The 17,467-nt window shown below is 51.6% G+C and overlaps 1 protein-coding gene across 16 annotated transcripts in view; it reads right to left on the bottom strand.

Annotated features, from left to right (window-relative positions):
* The window catches only part of ST6GAL1 (ST6 beta-galactoside alpha-2,6-sialyltransferase 1), a 122,849-nt gene that overhangs the window by 80,344 nt on the left and 25,038 nt on the right, over positions 1 to 17,467 (bottom strand). For 7 of the 16 annotated variants that reach the window (XR_016233179.1, XM_017346979.4, XM_070072392.2 and 4 more), the window contains 2 exons: positions 11,441 to 11,582; positions 10,870 to 10,980 (listed from right to left, as the gene is read on the bottom strand). The gene's annotated coding sequence lies outside the window, so the exon portion shown is untranslated. Of the gene's footprint in view, positions 1 to 904; positions 1,149 to 9,815; positions 9,998 to 10,869; positions 10,981 to 11,440; positions 11,583 to 11,777; positions 11,924 to 17,467 lie in introns of those variants that run through there. The other 9 variants (XM_002716497.6, XM_070072384.2, XM_051818885.3 and 6 more) reach the window with 4 other exon arrangements.

The raw sequence follows: 17,467 nt of genomic DNA on the forward strand, positions 1-17,467 counted from the left end.
ATACAGGTCTTTTTCCGCAAACTCTGGCAAACAGTCTAACATGACAAGGGAAAACATCGGCTCCAAATTCTCCCCGGAGCTCTCTGGGCAGAAGCAGCCAAGATAATTCACCTCGCTCAAGGCTACATGGTGGAAGTGAATCAGAGTTCTGCGGGGGACAGGAGTCGAAGGAACCCACACGCTGGGGAGGAGGGGACCGGTTGGGGCTGGGGGAATGGCCACACCCGCCCGCCGCCAGAGGAACCCTGCATCTGGCAACGGGCGTTCACGGTGTTCCTGGGGAATGTTTCTGCCGCCCAGGGCAGAGACAAGGAAGTCCACAGGGCTGAATGTTGGAGCTGTGAACTGGGCCACTGACTTTATCTCGATGTTCATCAAGTCCTAGACATCAGCTCTCAGTCCCGATTCTTATGGAGAGAGGGGTGAACAGTTCAGGGGTGGGTTGATAAATGGGGCACAGAGCAATTGAAGACCATAAATCAAAGGAAAGCAAAGACCTGCACGGCGACAGCCCCCTGTGGCCTTGGTCCCCTAGGGCCACCAAGGTGAGGGCAGGCGGCTGTATTTCATCTGTGGTCTTCAAACTGTGCTCCAGGACCCCATGAGTCCACAGCTACCCTGAGGGGCTGTCCTGGGGCGGGCAGGAGGGAGACATGGTGGTGAGGGTGGAGGGGGCCACCCGTGCAGCTTCCAGTGTTCAGCTTTCTTCTGGGAAACAGTGGTACACCTGCTGCTGAACCTGCACAATCTAATGCCTTCTCCGAGGCCACCGGTATCCTCCCCAGAGCCAGGATGAGGACAAGGCAAGGGAGGCACTCTCTCAGGGTTGTGCGAAACCAGGAGCAGCCCTGGAGCATAGCACCCGGCTGGCCCCAGCCCTCCTCCGGCACCCAGCCTCACTCACCTCTGCGGCATCGCGGCCAGCCACCCTCCCTGGAGACCTCTGCACGGCGGCCTCCGCGGGAGCTGCTCCTCCCTGGGACAGGGTTCTGCTTATTTCTGGCTCCACCCCTCCTCCTGGGCAGGAAGAGTGGGATAAGGAGAAGTGGGTAGCACAGGAAAGGCTGTGGAGCTAGGGGAAAAACGCTGCGGGGAAGCTGCTGAGCGCGGCTGTGGCCAGGCTGGGTCTGAGGGACCGAAACGCAGCAAATGGACAGGGCGGGCATAGGCTCCGGAAAAAGAAGCTGGAGGCAGACTTGCTTCCCCATTTGGCAGAATTGTCTCTCCCATCCACTTCTTCTTCCCTTGCTGCCCCCGCCCAAAGTGGGGCTACATCTCCTAATAATAAGACCCCACACCTCCTGACCCACCCCTGCCTCCTCTCTCCTCATGCAAGATTTATCTTCGCAAGTCCAGCTCTGAGTGATCAGGCCCAACTCCAAGACTTAAGAAAGCATCTTCTCCCTGTCTCTGCAGACAAGACCTCCCTCTCACCCCACTTCCCAGCCTCCAAGCAACACACCCCTAAGTTCCAGGCCACCTAACCTGCTGCTCTTCCCGGGATTTCACCCCAGCCAGCTGCCTGCACTTGGCATAAGCCCTTTTCCTCCCTTGGTGCACCTGCACCCTGAGTCCACATGTCCAGTCTCTGCATTGTGAACACCACACCCACTCTGTTCTCTTCCAAGATCCTGCAAGCTGGCGTGCCAAAGCTTAGAGCTGTCTGCAGATGTTAGAGAACACAGTTCTGTCTGCTCAGCCAAAAACTCAGGGTAATACCATGTCAGTTAAGAGTCAGAGGGGAGAAAAGACACAGGTGCCCTGCAGTGCTCTGCAGCTGCCCTGCACCCATACACCCAGGTAAGTGACATGGAGCAGTGTGTCCGCAAGATGAAGCCCACCAGCCACGCAGAAGCAGCCACTGCCACTTGTTTATCTCTGTATTCCTTTGTGCACCTAGAACAGCTGTGAGCTCCAGCAGGCTCTCAGTAAATACTAATTGAGTTAATTAATGAACTGCTCCTACAAGAAGCGTGGAACTAAATCCAGAAAAAAACAACAGTACGTCTCCTGCCTTCTGCCTGTAGGGATGATCCAGCTGACGATGGAAGTGTTCTCATAGGGGATCAGGGTACCAACTGTGCCTACCAGTAAGCTTATCTTAAAAAGCAGTGGATTTTGTACCCCTAATGTGGGCTAATGTTATGGAATATAAATTGTGCTTCAATAAAGTTGTTTTTTAAAATCTGTACGGTGATAAAACTTTCACAATCGCTCGGCTGTGTTCAGCTGAGTAACACACTGTCGAGCCATGAGCACACTCAAAAACAACAAAGAGGAACAAAAACAATGAGCCAAGCCCACAAGGAACGGGTGAGCTCTGAATGGCTGGATATAGGCAGCCTTGCAGAAAAGTCTGGAGGAGCCCTGGGGTGGCCAGGTGTCAGGTCAGTCCATAGCCTGGACGGAGCACATGGTAGACCGAGCCTATGAAACATTCCCGGTTGAGTATCAGCTGCTCACAGCCAAGGAACCAAATCCAAGTCAAAGTCACCTCCTAGGGAGGCATCCTCCGGCCTCCACCCCCACAGAGCACGACTCCACACTCCACTGAGCTATTGTTGAAGGAACACTCGTCTCTCTCTTTAGACTACACGCCACGTGAGCTCATGCACTCACAGTGCCTGCTACGGATGCAAGCACGCAGCAGGTGTTCACGTCAACAGCAGACGGAATACGTGAATGGACACGCTTTGCTGACTGGACAGAGCCAAGGCGCACACACTGTTTCCTTTCCGTGCTGCACAGCCCTGCTGCTGGGTGTTCATGGAGGTCCCCAAGGGAAGACATGAAGCGAGGAGAGAGAGCTCAGGTCCCCAGGGCACCTCACTGCACCATCCCTCCCTGTCCTCAGCCTATACATGGGGTGTTATTCCTGCTGCCCTCTTTACAGGGGACTGACCCAACTCTGCAGGGCTAGAAGCCCCTTGCGCCTTTCCAACATCCCCAGGGGAAGGGGCGGCGAGTGGAAGGATAGGAAGCACAGTGCTGGTCCAGGTCTGAAGGCCAGTGCACTCCTGTTGTGCCTGACGTCGCGGACCCCATGCCCTCCTCCTCCAGCCTCTCCCCACAGCGGGTGGAGCCAGCCCTGAGTGCACCGCAGGCTCAGGAAACAGGCTCAGGTCTTCGCGACTGTGTTTCAGAGGCTGAGTCCCCCACCCCGGGGCAGCCCAGCCTACTGCAGGTCTCCAAGAAATGCATTCACTTCCCACTGACGCCATTTCCCATCTCAGCATCCGACAGCTCCTGCCCCAGAGATGCTCACGGCAGAGCCCCCTGCTCCTCCCCCGGGCTCCTAAGGGAGATCCCGAGGCTCTTTAACAACACACCACAAGCCTCTGTGCGCCCTAGTGCACACTGGGGGTGCTATGCATTAAACAGAACTGTGCGCCCCAAACCCATGCAGATGTTTCACCTCTGAAGTCCTAGCACTGAAGGTAGAGACTTGACCTAATTGTAGCATCTGGGAGGTGACCTGGTTGAAGGTGTTTAGGTCACTGGGGAATGCCAGTGCTGGTTGTTGAAGCCAAGGTTGACCTACCAGTCCTTTCTTCTTCCTGGTTCACCACATCATCATTCCTCCACACCTGTCCCACTAAGGCCAGACCCCATCAGACCCCAGTCTAATGGGGCCACCCAACCTTGACCCATGACTTCCAAACTATAAGCCAAAATAAGCCATTTCCCTCCCAAGAAGCTCCTCTTGGGTATCTTAGTTAAAGCAAGGGAAAGCTGATTACTACAGGGTGTATCCAGGTATAACACAATGACTAAGACAGACCTGGGTGTCATCCTGCCTAGGTTCAAATTCTAACTTATCAGCTATAAGACCTCTCTGTGCCTGTTCCTTCATTTATAGAAGGGACTTATAAATAATACATGACTCAGGATTCACATGAGGATTAAGTGAATTCATATATATGTATAACACTTAATTCCTGGTGTACAAGCATTGCAATACATGAAGGTCTTCACGAGGTTTGTGGAGGGGCCGGCATTGTGGTGCAGTGGGTTGAGCCACTAATCGCAATGCTGGCATCTCATATCCGAGTGCTGGTTTGAGTCCTGGCTGCTCTGCTTCTGATTCAGCTCCCTGCTGATGTGCCTGGGGAGGAGTGAGGATGGTCCAAGTGCTTGGGAACCTGCCACCCATGTGGGAGACCCAGCTGGTGCTCTGGGCTGCTGGTTTCATTGTGGCCATCTGGGAAGTGAACCAGCAGATGGAAGATTCTTTCTCTCTCTCCCCCCTGCCAACATTCTGCCTTCCAAACAAATAAAGCATTTTTTAAATGTTCATGGAAAGTAGATATTATAAAAAAAAAAAACTATGCATAGATTTCAAAAATCTTGCACCAAAATAAACTTTCCAATTCCATTTTCCACGAACTTGTCTCCTTGTTACCGGGAACGGCTGTTACTCTTCCCAGTGCACTGAAGCTTCCTTTCGATCTGCAAGCCGAAAGAGCAGGAAGTGCAGCGCTGGGAGCCGGAGGCCATGGCAGCCACGCTGGGGCTGTCAGTGCTCCCATCAGTCTTCCTGGGCCAGAGGTTTCTCCACTTCAACCGCCAGTGAATGCAGACATTGGCACACAGGCTCCAGGGAGGAACAGGGTGGAGAGTGCAATAAAAATTCATCAATTACAGGTTATTTGCTCATCTGTGAAAAAAAAAAAAAATCCATCCTCCCTGGAAAAATACACAGCTCTATAAAATGTCACTTTCCAGGGGCCGCCAGGACAATGAGGGAGGCTTGCCTGAGCCTGGAGAGCTGGATCAAAGGACAAGGAAGTCACACTTCTAGGGCAGCCCTGAACACAGCGGGAGAACTGTCAGCACGCAGTCCTGCTTCCCACGGCTGGGGAGTGCAGGGCGGGGGTCCACATTCAGACAGCCATGCATGGGGCGCACAGAGAGAGACACAGGACCAGCCATTAGGGAAATGCACACTACGAGCGAGATGAGGAATTCTTGTACACTTATTGGAGCAACTAAAATTAGAAACAGCGACAAGGCCAAATGCTGCAAGGATGTGGAGGAAGCGGATGAGTCTGCTGCTGGAGATGGAGAATGGTATCGCCACTCTACGAAAGACCACGGTGGCTTCTTAAAAACTGAACTGTACAATGCAGCAATTGATCTCCTGGGCATGTATCCCAGATAAAGAAAAACTTAGGTCCACAGAAAAAGCTGCACACTTCACTTGCAATCACCAAAATGATCGACATATCCTTCGGGGGCAGGCACTTGGCCTAGTGGTTAAGACATCTGTGTTCCACGCCGAAGTGCCTAAGTTCTGGCTCCTGATTCCCGTTTCCTGCTAAGTAGACCACGGGAGGCAGAGATGGTGGTTCTAGCCACTAGCTCCCTGCCACACATGTGGAAGACCAGGATTGAATTCCTGACTCCCAGCTTTGTCCCAGCCCAGTCTCAGCCATTGCAGGCATTTAGGGAGTAGACCAGCAAATGGAAGCATCCTCTCTCTTTCTTTCTCTCTCTTCCTCCCTCTCTCTGTGTTGCTTTCTGCTTCTCAGATTGGGGGGGGGGGGGGGGTCCTTCAATAGGTAAAAGTTACAGTACATTCAAACCATGGAAAATTACTCAAAAACAGGAAAGAGCAAACGGTGAACACACTTAGTCACCTTTATGCTCTGTGGACCTCAAGGACACTACAATGGATGGAAAAATGCCAATCTCAGAAGGCTGAATATTGTTCGATTCTATTAACTGTATCTTCTCAAAATGGTGGAATTGTAGAAATGCAGAACAGGGGAAGGTAGCCAGCATGACGGTGGAGAACAGCTCGAGGGAGATCTCTGTGGAGATGCAACAGTTCTGCACCTTGATTATACCCACAGTGACATGCATCTAGACACAGGAGAAATGAAACAGACACACAGCCACATTATGCCACCCTCAGAGCCCTGGTTTTGCTTTGGATGTACTGTGAGTATGCAAGATGAAACCGATGCAGGAAATTGAGTGAAGGAGGTACCAGACCTCCCTGATAATTGCTTCACAATAAAATGGATTTTCTTTTTTTAATGAAAAAAAAGGTGCACGGCCAACAAATAGTAGAGCTGGGATTACAGGCCTCATCCTTCCACTCCAAAAATTCAAGGGCTCCAACCAGGTCAAATTACTCGGTTTGATTCTGCCAGGACATTTCACATCTCTACGCCTTTCTACATGCACACCTCTACCTCAGCTGCCCTTCCCTCACCTAAGTTTTCATTTCCTGTAAGACCCAATTTACATACCTGCTCTTTCAGGCAGCTTCCCTAACTTCCCATCCAAAGATTACTGCTCTTCCTCTACACTTCAGTGCACGCCCTTATTGTAGCTATTAGTTTGTTTCTGTCTCCTGCCATGTGCAAGCCACAGAATTAGAGAAAATATTTGCAAAGCATTTTCAATAAAGGAATGTCTGCAGAGTATATAAGGAATTCTTCCAACTCAAGAAGACAATTGTTTTTAATGAACCAAAGATCTGAACGGACATTTCACCAAAGGATAGGCAGATGGCAAATAAGTACATGAAAAGAGGCTTGTTTGCATTAGTATTTTAGAAAATGCAAATAAAACCATGATGAGACATCACAACATATCTATTAAAATGGCTAAAATTTAGCAGATTGGCCATACCACGTGTTGGCAAAGAAGTAGAGCACCTGGGGCTCTAAAACAGTCAGCAGCAATGTAGAATGGTACAAAAGCTTAGAAAACAGTTTGGCAGCTTCATAAAAAGTTAAACACACAACGATCATAAAACTCAACCATTGTACTCTTAGAAACTGATCCTAAAGAAATGAATGTGTATTGCCCAACCAAAAACATAATTCACAAATGCTTATAGTGGCTTTCTTTTAATAGTCCAAACTTGGAAACTATCCAAATTTCTTGTCAATAGTCAAATGGGCAAATAAATCATGGTTTATCCGTACCATGGAGTACATTCAGCAATAAGGAACGACCCACTGACTCACACAGCACCATAGATGAACACCAAAATACTCCTTGTGAGTGAAAGGCGAGCCATGCTGCATCATTCCACTCCAAGAACGTCTAGAAAACACACAGCTAATCTAGAGGGAAAGAAAGCAGAGCAGTGTTGGCGTGGGGCTGGAAGGCAGGATTTGAAAGTGGCAGGAGGAAGGGAGATGGCCCAGCAAGCGGCCTGGGGGTGGGGGAGGAATAGTGTGTATGTTGGTTATCATGTTACCATGACTAGCAATAGTTTCAGGACTGTATGCTATGTCAAAACTCATCAGGTTGTGCAATTTAAACGCGTGCAGCTTGTCTGTCAGCTAGCCCTTAACAAAAGTGCATATGGACATAATAGCAGTTCCGTTCAAAAAGCATCTACTTGCTAGGGGGAAACACTACTAAGCATCTCTCAGTCCTCACTCAAAGTAAGCATTATTCAGCCTGCTGCACAGATGAGGAATCTGGGTCAGACATCATCAGAGCCAGAACTCTTTTCTCTGTACCGTGATGTTCCACCAACGGCAAATCCCCAGAGACAGCTCTCAGGCCTAAGCAAGACCTCTGACAAGGATCTGACAGGAGCCGGGTGAGGGGCAGCAGCTGCAGGTGTCTGGAGCACAGAGACGCCCGTCCATCCCCTTCCAGTCACCAGCATGCCAAACTCTTCCGCAGCCAAGCCCAGCTCGTCACTGGCACTGCGGCCGATGGGCCACGGCTGGAAGTAGCTGTGCCGGCTACAAGAACAGCCTTCCCTCCACAGCCGCAGAGTGATGGCCTCTGAGCAGCCCATCGGCAGAACACGTTCCAGTTCCAACACCAGGCCCTTCTCCTTTCTGGCCCTCCACTTCCTCAGAGGAAGGACACAAAGGCCAACCCACAGCGCTAGCCACAGCCTTCCTAGGAACTCGGCCAGCGCGCATGCGCCTCTGAGCGCCCTGTGGAACCGAGCCTTCCCTGCTCCTGAATCTGGACAGGTGCCGCTGCCAAAAGGAATTCGCGATCGCCTATGAAAGTACACCCAGGCCCCCGTGAGCCCCAGCTCCAGAGCCGAGCGCCCACCCGCACTTACAGCGATGGCTGCCCTCGCTCCTTGTGCCACTCAGCCCCTCCCCTCAGCAAGGGTCTTCCAGAGACCGTGATGCCCACCACCCCAGGCCATCTGCCGCTCTGTTCGCCACCTGGTGGACTGAGCACCTGAAACTCGGCATCCAGGGATCTGCAGAGAACCCTGAGACAGACAACCACGGAGCCACAATTTCTCGCTTTTGTATTCTGGAAGGAAAAGCTCGAGATGAGGGGGTCACAGGATGAATGGGACAGAGAGCAGCGTACACAGTCCTCCTTTTGCTCCTGTCGAGAGACAAGGCTAGACCAGAGTTTCTTGTCCCAGCAGCCCGAGCTATTTGGCTGGGCACACAGTAGGCTTTCAGTAAATACCCCTGGAACTAAAGCACATCCCTCGTGTAGGAGGAATAATCTCTTCTCCAGCCACAGAGGAAATCCTGGGAACGGAGCCCAGGGCTGAGAAGCCCCCCCTGCTTGTAACCACCTGGAGCCCGGGGGGCCCAGGGGCACCACGCCCCCGGAGAACAGGAGGACTGCGTGTGGGACTCCACAGGCGCTCTCTGGCTCCCGCGTTATCTTCCACTCCAAGGAGGAGCCCTTGGGATCTGGGGGGAACGGTGGCGCAGCATTCGGTAAAGCTCCGAGCACTTGGGCTGCAGCTGTGCTAGCAGTTCAGAGATGGAAAGCGGTTCCCCGAGGGGAGAGACTCTCCTACTGACACAGCTTCCGGAGCTCCCGGGTGGGCGAGCACTTGCTGCAAGGAGCAGTCACCAGCTTGGAGAAGCCTTGGAGGTCCCGGGCAGGCTTCGCCTACGTTTCTGTTGTTTGTGAGCTCCTGGGCAAGTCTCCTTAGCTCTCTGAGACTCAGTTTCCATATCTGAGACACGGGTGTAGATCGTTTAAAAATGAAGGCCGGCGCCGCGGCTCAATAGGCTAATCCTCCACCTTGCGGTGCCTGCACACCAGGTTCTAGTCCCGGTCGGGGCGCCGGATTCTGTCCCGGTTGCCCCTCTTCCAGGCCAGCTCTCTGCTATGGCCCGGGAAGGCAGTGGAGGATGGCCCAAGTGCTTGGGCCCTGCACCCCATGGGAGACCAGGAGAAGCACCTGGCTCCTGCCTTTGGATCAGCGCGGTGCACCGGCCACAGCGCGCCAGCCGTGGCGGCCATTGGAGGGTGAACCAATGGCAAAAGGAAGACCTTTCTCTCTGTCTCTCTCTCACTATCCACTCTGCCTGTCAAAAAAAAATGAGGTGAGGCAGAGCACAGAACACAGCGCCTGCAACCATAAGGCACTCAGCTGACACCTTCCTCTCCTTCCCTTCCCAGCAAGTCCAAGGGCACCTCAACCAGTTTCTGGGGGGAAATGCAATGAAAGATTATTTTGATACCAAAAAAAAAAACCCTGAAATTCATGCATAGCTTTTTTTTTATAATACACACTGCCCATGACCATGGACATGATCCACCTTGAGCTTAGGGATAAGGTCTCCTTAGCTGATTTTGCTGATGAGGAAGGGGCCTTACTTCCTCCCAGCCAGAGGAGCATCCTATAAAATGTGCTGGGGCCAGAGCAGCAAATACAGGGGCTGGGAGGTGCAGCAGGGCCCGGGCAGCAGGTACAGGAAGCGACCTGAGGAATCCGGAGGTCCCAGGTAACCTTGCCAACTCCGTGCAAGAGCTCAGGGATCAAGAGCTCAGGGATCAGGCGGCACCCTGAGCGGCACCCCACCCCCACCAGGGGCTGGGTCCTCCCCAGGGGCGCATACCTTCACCTCCAGTGTTGACAGTCACCGGCTCTGTGACCTTTACATGAGGGTGGGGGACCAGATGGCCTCGGAGTTCTGTCCCTCCCCTTTAACTTTCTGAGCTTACAAGTCTTCAAAGAGAAACTGGCACTGACCCGACGCCCCCTCCTCTCTCCACCCCTCCTCCAGGATTTAGGAAGGCCGCTTGGAAAGGGAACCAGGAAATCAGAGGCTGGGGCTCCATTCTGCTAATTTAATTAGCTCTAATCTGCGGCAACAGCAGGGACTGGAAGAAAGAGGCTTTGTTGAAATTTCACATTTGGCAGGAAGTTCATCGCCCCCCCCCCACCCCCACCCCTCCTGGAGATTATGAGTCAAAAGCTCTGATTTCAGTCCTGGCTCTCACATTCAGTCTTGCTGAGGCTTCCCTTTTACACTTCTCTGACCAACTGCTTGACTTGTCCAGGAAGGAAACATGCCCCAGATGTCGGTCAGTAAATGGAGGTTTTCATCTGCCTCCATGAAAGGGTGTCAGTCAGACAGTCACAGGCTTCTCTCCATCAATGCAAAGCAGTTTCATTGTCACCATCTTAGGGGGCCCTGGCAGCTGTCTCAGGAGATAATCAGGACAGAAATCTCGCTCTCATCTATTCAGACAAGTCACACTGATGGAGCACCCCTCATTCACAGACGAGGAGCCAACGGTGCACAGGTGACATGGCTTGCCCACAGGCCTCACGTCGGGTGCAGTAAAGTGTAGACACTGCACCCAGAGATGTGTTGGCATCATCTGAATCTCCACAACACAAAACCCAATTTCAAGCATTCGCCCACTTCGGCGGCTTGCATTTTCCCACCACGCTCCATGGCAAGCCACCAGCAGTTTTGAAACAATTTTCAACAAGCAATTTGCAAAATTCCTGGATATTGAACATCCAGTGCTAGAGAGCTTCCACACTGGAGCAACTTCTCCTGGCTCCCAGCTCAGTGTTCTTTCTGCCCCACCTCTGTGCTGCCATGCAGGGGGAATCAGCATCGTGTGGCAGATTAAAGAGTAACCGTAAGAGAAAAGTACCTGAAGGGTTGCCAATATAGGTAGGATTTCAGACACGTTTTCTTTGCTTCCACATCAATATTCTTCCAAAAAATCCTAGGAGCACGTTTTACCTTTATAATCGGAACACACCTAGGTAATAAAACTCATTTTTAATAGGCTTACTGGAATGTTTTGCAATAACCTTCCTGCCTAATTTCTATCCCTCTGCCCTCCTTGAGTTGGAGAACATGTGTTTCCTAGGAGTTTAATTTCCCTGACAGAACACAGCAGGTGCACTGAAGTTAAGCATTCACCTGAATCTGCTGCAGTCTTACCTGGGTGATAAATTCATTCCCTTGAAGTTCAAATTTCACCAGCAACTGAGAAAATACAACTCCGTATCAAGATTCCAAAAAACCTGCTCTGACAAATCTTTGGCCACAGAATGACCTTGCCTTCCAGCGGGCTGAGGTCAAAGCAGGTGGTTTGACGGATCCAGAAACAACTGCTTTTTCTTTCCTGAGCTCTAGAAGTGGGAAAAGACTGCCCCCCGCCCCTGATAGTCCTCGTGGTCCTCTCTTTGCCTGAGCTGGCGTCCAAGGGCTCTTACCTCAGTGCTGGGATGGAGACCTGGCACCAGGGCTGGGGACAGGCTCCCAGGGGCCACTTCGTTTCAGCTGGGCTGCATGACATCCACTGCTTCTCTCCAGGCTGCTTGCTGCAGAGCTCTGCACAATTGGCTCTACCCCTGCCTGCAGGGAGACAAACAAAGCAAAGTTGCAGGCTGAGCACCAGAAGCACCGCGGGCACCCTCGCTCCTCCCCCTGCCGAGCCCTGGTGACTCCTGCCACTTCACAGCCCCTTTCCAAACCACTGCCCACTCCTCCTCCCAAGGAGCCAGGCTCCTTCCCAGGGCCCAAGCTGGCCATCTGTTCACCCGAACCCACCCTTTCTGGGGCTGCCCAGTTTCAGAGTGAGTTGCAGATGAAGCAAAGCAAACTCCTACAGTCGTTAAATCCTGGTGCTGCTCACTACTGGTGGTAAGAAAAGCAAGGGGAAGAAAGCTACAGAGCCAGCCCACGTCCTGTGTTCAGATAAGGCTCGCGCTCCACAAAGATCTCAGACCTGCTACCAGCCACCCTTTGATCTATATAATATGTCATTTCTGCTCTTCCAGACGTGAATGCAATTTCTAAATCGTTTTGGAAGCCAACACGTTCAACCCATATATTATTATAGCTAGCTGGGTGGAGAGCATTTGGTTTTAAGGTAATTGTTGTTTTTCCTTGTGCCCAGGAAATTTATGTCCAATCTACAAATTTCAGAATAAAATTAAGTGAAAAGAGGGGGAAAAGTTACCCATTGGTTCTCCACTCAGATAACAAACTCTTGCTGTTTTTTGACTTTGTTTTGCGTTTAGTGTTGTTGTTATACAGATTTTTTTGTATGCAGACCTGATCCAGCCAGGCAGGGTCTGGTGCCATGTCATTAAGTCTTTTTCTGCACCATTATTTTAGCATCTTCATAGCATGCATACACTCGTGGATCTCCCGTACCCTACACAGCCATAGCAAATGTTGCACCCAACTCCCAAAAGCTGGACACTTGCATCATGTTAATTTTTTTTGCTTGTTATTAACAAACAGTATTTAAACTAAATCTTCAGGGAAGTTCATGACTGCTTCTGCGGTGGTTTGAGTCTTGACCCCCAATGTTTCACATGCCAGAACTTGGTCCCCAGTGTGCTGCCACAGAGACGGTGGGGCCTCTAAGAAGTACAGCCTAGAGGAAGATGACGAGGTCTTTACAGGTGCTGCCTTGGAAGGGATTAATGTCGCTGTTCCTGGATGCTGGTTAGTTCCCATGAGAGTGAACAGTTAGAAAAAGAACGAGCCTGGCCTCTTGTCCCCAGCTGCTGTCTCCCTCTCTCACACACTCCCACTGTGGTACCAGCTCCCATGCTGTTACATAGCCAGAAGACCCTCGCCAGAGGCAAAGCCAGGAGGATGCACAACCTTGGATTTCCAGCCCCTAAAGCCACGAGCAATATAGCAGCAAAAAGTGCACTAAGACCACTTCCTTAAGACACATTCTTGGAAATCAGCTTTTCTGGGTCAAAGAGTTTCCCTGTGCCTCAGGTTTTGCCAGTCCTGGTGTGCTACCTCTAGACTACTATACCCTCGAAACCCCTCGCAGTAAGGAAGAGGTGCACTGATTCCTCCAGCACTCCTCTTCTGTCCGTGTCCTCACTCACCAACCATCATCCCTAGTGGAAATGAATGTGGAGTTCCAGGAGGCTGACTTTGTCTTTCTCACTCACACTCAGCTCAAGCCAAATCTAAGAACAGATCTGTGATGCTGCAATGAGCGCCCCTAATAAGGACCAGGGGAAGGAGGTCTAGAATAAGAGTTGGTCCCCAGGAGACAATTCAGCAACCCACCGAAGGAGGGAGGGAGGGGTGGACACACTGGGACAGTATCCAGGGGACAGAGACCTTAGAGACGACGGGAGCCATCGCTTGAGAGGACGGATGTAGAGAGGAGCTCCCGTCAGCTAAACCTCAGCTGACGTGAGCCGTCTGAGGGGTGCAAATGTCAAGGCTTCACAGAGATCTGGGCCGAACAGGGCAAACAACAAAGGCATCAGGTGAGCCAGGGAGGGAAAAAAAAAACAAAAAACAAAACCGTTGCCTCAAGGTCTTGTGCACCTTGCTGCTGTCTATAATTACTGCCGACAAAACACCAGGAGCCAACAGCCCCGCGGGCAAAGGAGAGCAGGCAGGGAGGTGATCGCGCACACAAACAGTGGAGCAAGCGGCCAGGGAGGGCTGCCAGCCGGGAGCCTCCCTTGGGAACAGAGACAAAGGGCTCCTGCGGTGGTGGTGGGGAACCACCTCTCCTCAACAAGAAGAAAGACCCCTGCTCCACCCCTGCCCAGCCACCTTCTCCTCTCCCTGCTCTTACTCCAGCCAGACCTTCCGTGAGAGGTGGATACTTCACCAAGTGCTCTGTCTAAACACTACAGGTGTCTGTGGCCATGAGACCCGGAAAAGGCCTTGGAGGCGGACCCAAGCCACATGCCCTTCCTAGCAGAGCGGCCTCTGTGGCCTGCTGCCCCATGTACCCTACACTCCAGCCACAGCAACTCGCAGACTTGAGAGGGAACGTGGGGCTCCGGTCATGCTTCTTAGGTCCTTTGGAAGATGGCCTGCACACCTCCACTTGCCAACCCTACCCCGCCCTGCCCTGCCCCACCTGCCACTGGGCCTCCCCTGACAGACAAGTGTGGAACTTGGACTTGAGGAGGATTCATCCAGAAATAAGGGTGCTGAACCAATCTGGTACTTGGTCAAAACTGCAACTAGGAAAAAAAGACTAGAGTCAGCTGGAGCTAGAGCACGGGCGGCAGTGATACCTTGACAAGCAAACGCCCCCACAGATCAAGGCATGGGGCCGCAGGGGTCCTGTGGGAAGGGAGAAAACTGGCCCCAGAGAGCGGCAGCCAGGCACCACGCAGCCCCGATGATGACGCTGGCAGCTGCGAGGCTCGTCTGTACTCTCACTCCAGCACGAATCCCTTGAATCCTTTCAGTAAGCCCCCTCGTGGGTGGAATTTAGGTCAATCCCTGTTCATTGCAACACATTCTCTTGACTAAATCAATCTCCTGCAGGCCTGTGGCTGCTGCAATCTGGGGTTAGGAAATCAGGGGGGTGAGAGCAGAATTTCTCTCCAGTTCTGTTGAACAAGGCAAATATATGCAAACTAAGGGCCCCACCCAAGAGGCTGGCTCTGAGGACAGGAGCTGCCAATAAACCAGCCAAGAGCCAGGTCGGAAAAGACTAAGACAGACCGTGGTTTCTTGATCTTGGATGAGAGCTTGGTTTCAAACCAACTCTGGGTCCCAGCTGGCTAGCGACGTCTAAGCGGGTTATGAATAAGACAGAGGGGCTCTCCTAGGATCCAGTTCATGGCCCTGGGGCTGCTCAAAAGCCTTCTTAAAAAAAGAAAAGGGTGTGTGGGGAAAGGTTTGTGGCACAGCTGGTTAAGCAGCTGCTCGGGACTGCCGCTTCCCACATGGGAGTGCCAGGGACCAAGTTCCACCTCTGCTTCCAATCTGGTGTCCTGCTGATGTACACTTTGGAGGCAGCAGATAGTGGCTCAAACACTTGGCTCCCTGCCACCCACACAGGAGACCTGGATGGAGTTCCAGAATCTGGGCTTCAGCCTGGCCCCAACCCCAGCTCTTGTGGGCATTTGGGGAGTGAACCAGTGAATGGAAGATGTTGGTATTATGTGCTCACTCTCTCTCTCTCTCTCTCTCTCTCTCTGCCACTTTGCCTTTCAAATAAATAAAAATAACTTTTTCTCCCTAATGTCTTTCATAAACAAAGATTTAGCTACTTATTTGAAAGGAACAGTGACACAGAGAGAGGGAGAATCAGAGAGGGAGAACTTCCATTTGCTGATTCACTCCCCAAATGACCGCAGCGGCCAGGATTGAGCTAGGCTAAAGCCAGGAGCCTAGAACTCCATCAGGGTTTCCCATGTGGGTGGCAGGGGCCCAAGTACTTGGTGCCATCTTCCACCATTTTCCCAAGTGCATTAGCAAGTTGCTGGATCGGAAGCGGAACAGCCAGGGCTTCAGCTGGCACCCATATGGGATGCTGACATAGCACATGGAGGATTAACCTGCTGAGCTACAGCACCAGCCCAGTTAAAAAAAAAAGTTTTAAAAAAAAAAAAGATAACAAAAAATTATGGTTTGGTTTTTGGATGGATAAAGCAGCTACTGGATAAAGCAGCTACTGGATGGGACCATCCTGGATTGCTATTAAGAGCACTTCAGGGGCCAGCGCTGTAGCATAGTGGGTAAAGCTACCACCTGCAGTGCCAGCATCCCATATGGGCAGCAGTTCCAGTCCCGGATGCGGAAGTTAAGCTCCTGCTTGCACGCCTGCATTCCAGATCAGAGTGGCCGGGTTCAAGTCCTGGCTTTGCTTCTGATTTTATCTTTCTACTAATGTACACACCCTGGGAAGCAACAGGTGATGGCTGAAGTGCTTGGGCCCCTGCCACTCATGTAGGAAACAGAGACTGAGTTCCTGGCTCCTGGCTTTGGCCTGGCCCAACCCGGCTGTTGCAAGCATTTGGGGAGCAAAACAGCAGATGGAAGATTTCTCTCTCTCTCTCTCTCTCTTTCAAAAAAGTTAAATAGGGGCTGGCACTGTGGCATAGTGGGTAAAGCCACCTTCTACAGTGCCGGCATCTCATATGGGCACCGGTTTAAGTCCCAGCCGCTCCACTTCCAATCCAGCTCTCTGCTATGGCCTGGGAAAGCAGTAGATGATGACCCAACTCTTTGGGCCCCTGTACCCGCATTAGAGACCTGGAAGAAGCCCAGTTCCGGCCATTGCAGCCATTTGGGAAGTAAACCAGCAGATGTAAGACCTCTCTCTCTGCCTCTCTATAACTCTGCCTTTCAAATAAATAAATAAATCTTTTTTAAAAAACTATTTTTTAAAAAAAGCAAGAAAAACATAAGCAAAAGATGTTTATTTGGGTGCAAAAAATTTCCAAAGTTACACAGTTTTTTCACAATACACATTTTCCACTTTTGAAGACTACATGTAAAGTGTATCTCCGTAATTTTTCTATTCTGAAGATGTATTTATCACGTAGATTACGCAAACTCCAAAGATTCCCTTACTGGGAGCTACGCACTCAGCTGATGACGCAGTCCCTTTGCCTGCTTCTCATCCCCAAGCCACTCACACACTCCTGTGCTCCCTTGCAGTGTTAGTACAGCTCCTGCTTAACCCGCAACCCACTGTGCTCTGTGAGCTCTGCTCCCTGGCCCCCAAGGCTCTCTGACCTTGACATCTAGACTTGGTTTCTCAGCTTCTCTCCAGAGGACCAGCTGAGATTTGGATTTTATTTGATCCCTTCCTTGTGCTCAGGGCCTCTTCCCTGCTTTCTCTCTCCTGCTGTCACTGCACTGTCCCCGCCCAGCAGCTCTGCCAGTCTCCCCACCCTCAGACGCAGAAGCATCCAGGAGCCACCCAAGGCAGCAAGCAGCTAAATAAGAGGCTGCCTTGGAATCATAACCCTCTTTTGTCTCCAGCAAGTGTTCCCTTCGACACAGACCAACCACAGGCCCAGAGCCAGGAGTTACAGAACCCACCCAGAACCAAAATAAGTTTCTAAGTTGAGCCAAGGACATACACCCAATGAATTTCAACAGCCCAGTCCGACAGAGCAGGGCAACTTGCTAAAGCACTCTCTTTGGGGTCAGAGAGTGGGTCAGCCTGTCACAGGAGGAAGGCTCTGGCCCCAGGACCCCGCTTCAGTGAGCAAGGTCGGCACCAGGCACACAGAGCCTTAGGGTAGCAGAAGACCCTGTGCACCCTGGCGCTGCCATTCCGCAGGATCTGAGATGTGAGCGTTGCTCTGAATATGTCTGCATACAGAAGCTAAATTAGCTGAGAGCTTTTAGATATTCTGTGCATAACGCATCCCAGCTCTGGGTTTCTACCAGTTTGCTGAGCCCTGCAGTCAAACTGGAAGACACTGCATCCAAAGTACAGTAAGAACTCCTGCTCAAACCAGGCGGCTCCTCAGATTCTGCCCGCCCATCCC

Source organism: Oryctolagus cuniculus, chromosome 4 (genome assembly GCF_051225735.1).
Source record: "Oryctolagus cuniculus isolate XC-2025 breed Fujian yellow rabbit chromosome 4, ASM5122573v1, whole genome shotgun sequence".
Classification (NCBI taxonomy): Eukaryota; Metazoa; Chordata; class Mammalia; order Lagomorpha; family Leporidae; genus Oryctolagus; species Oryctolagus cuniculus.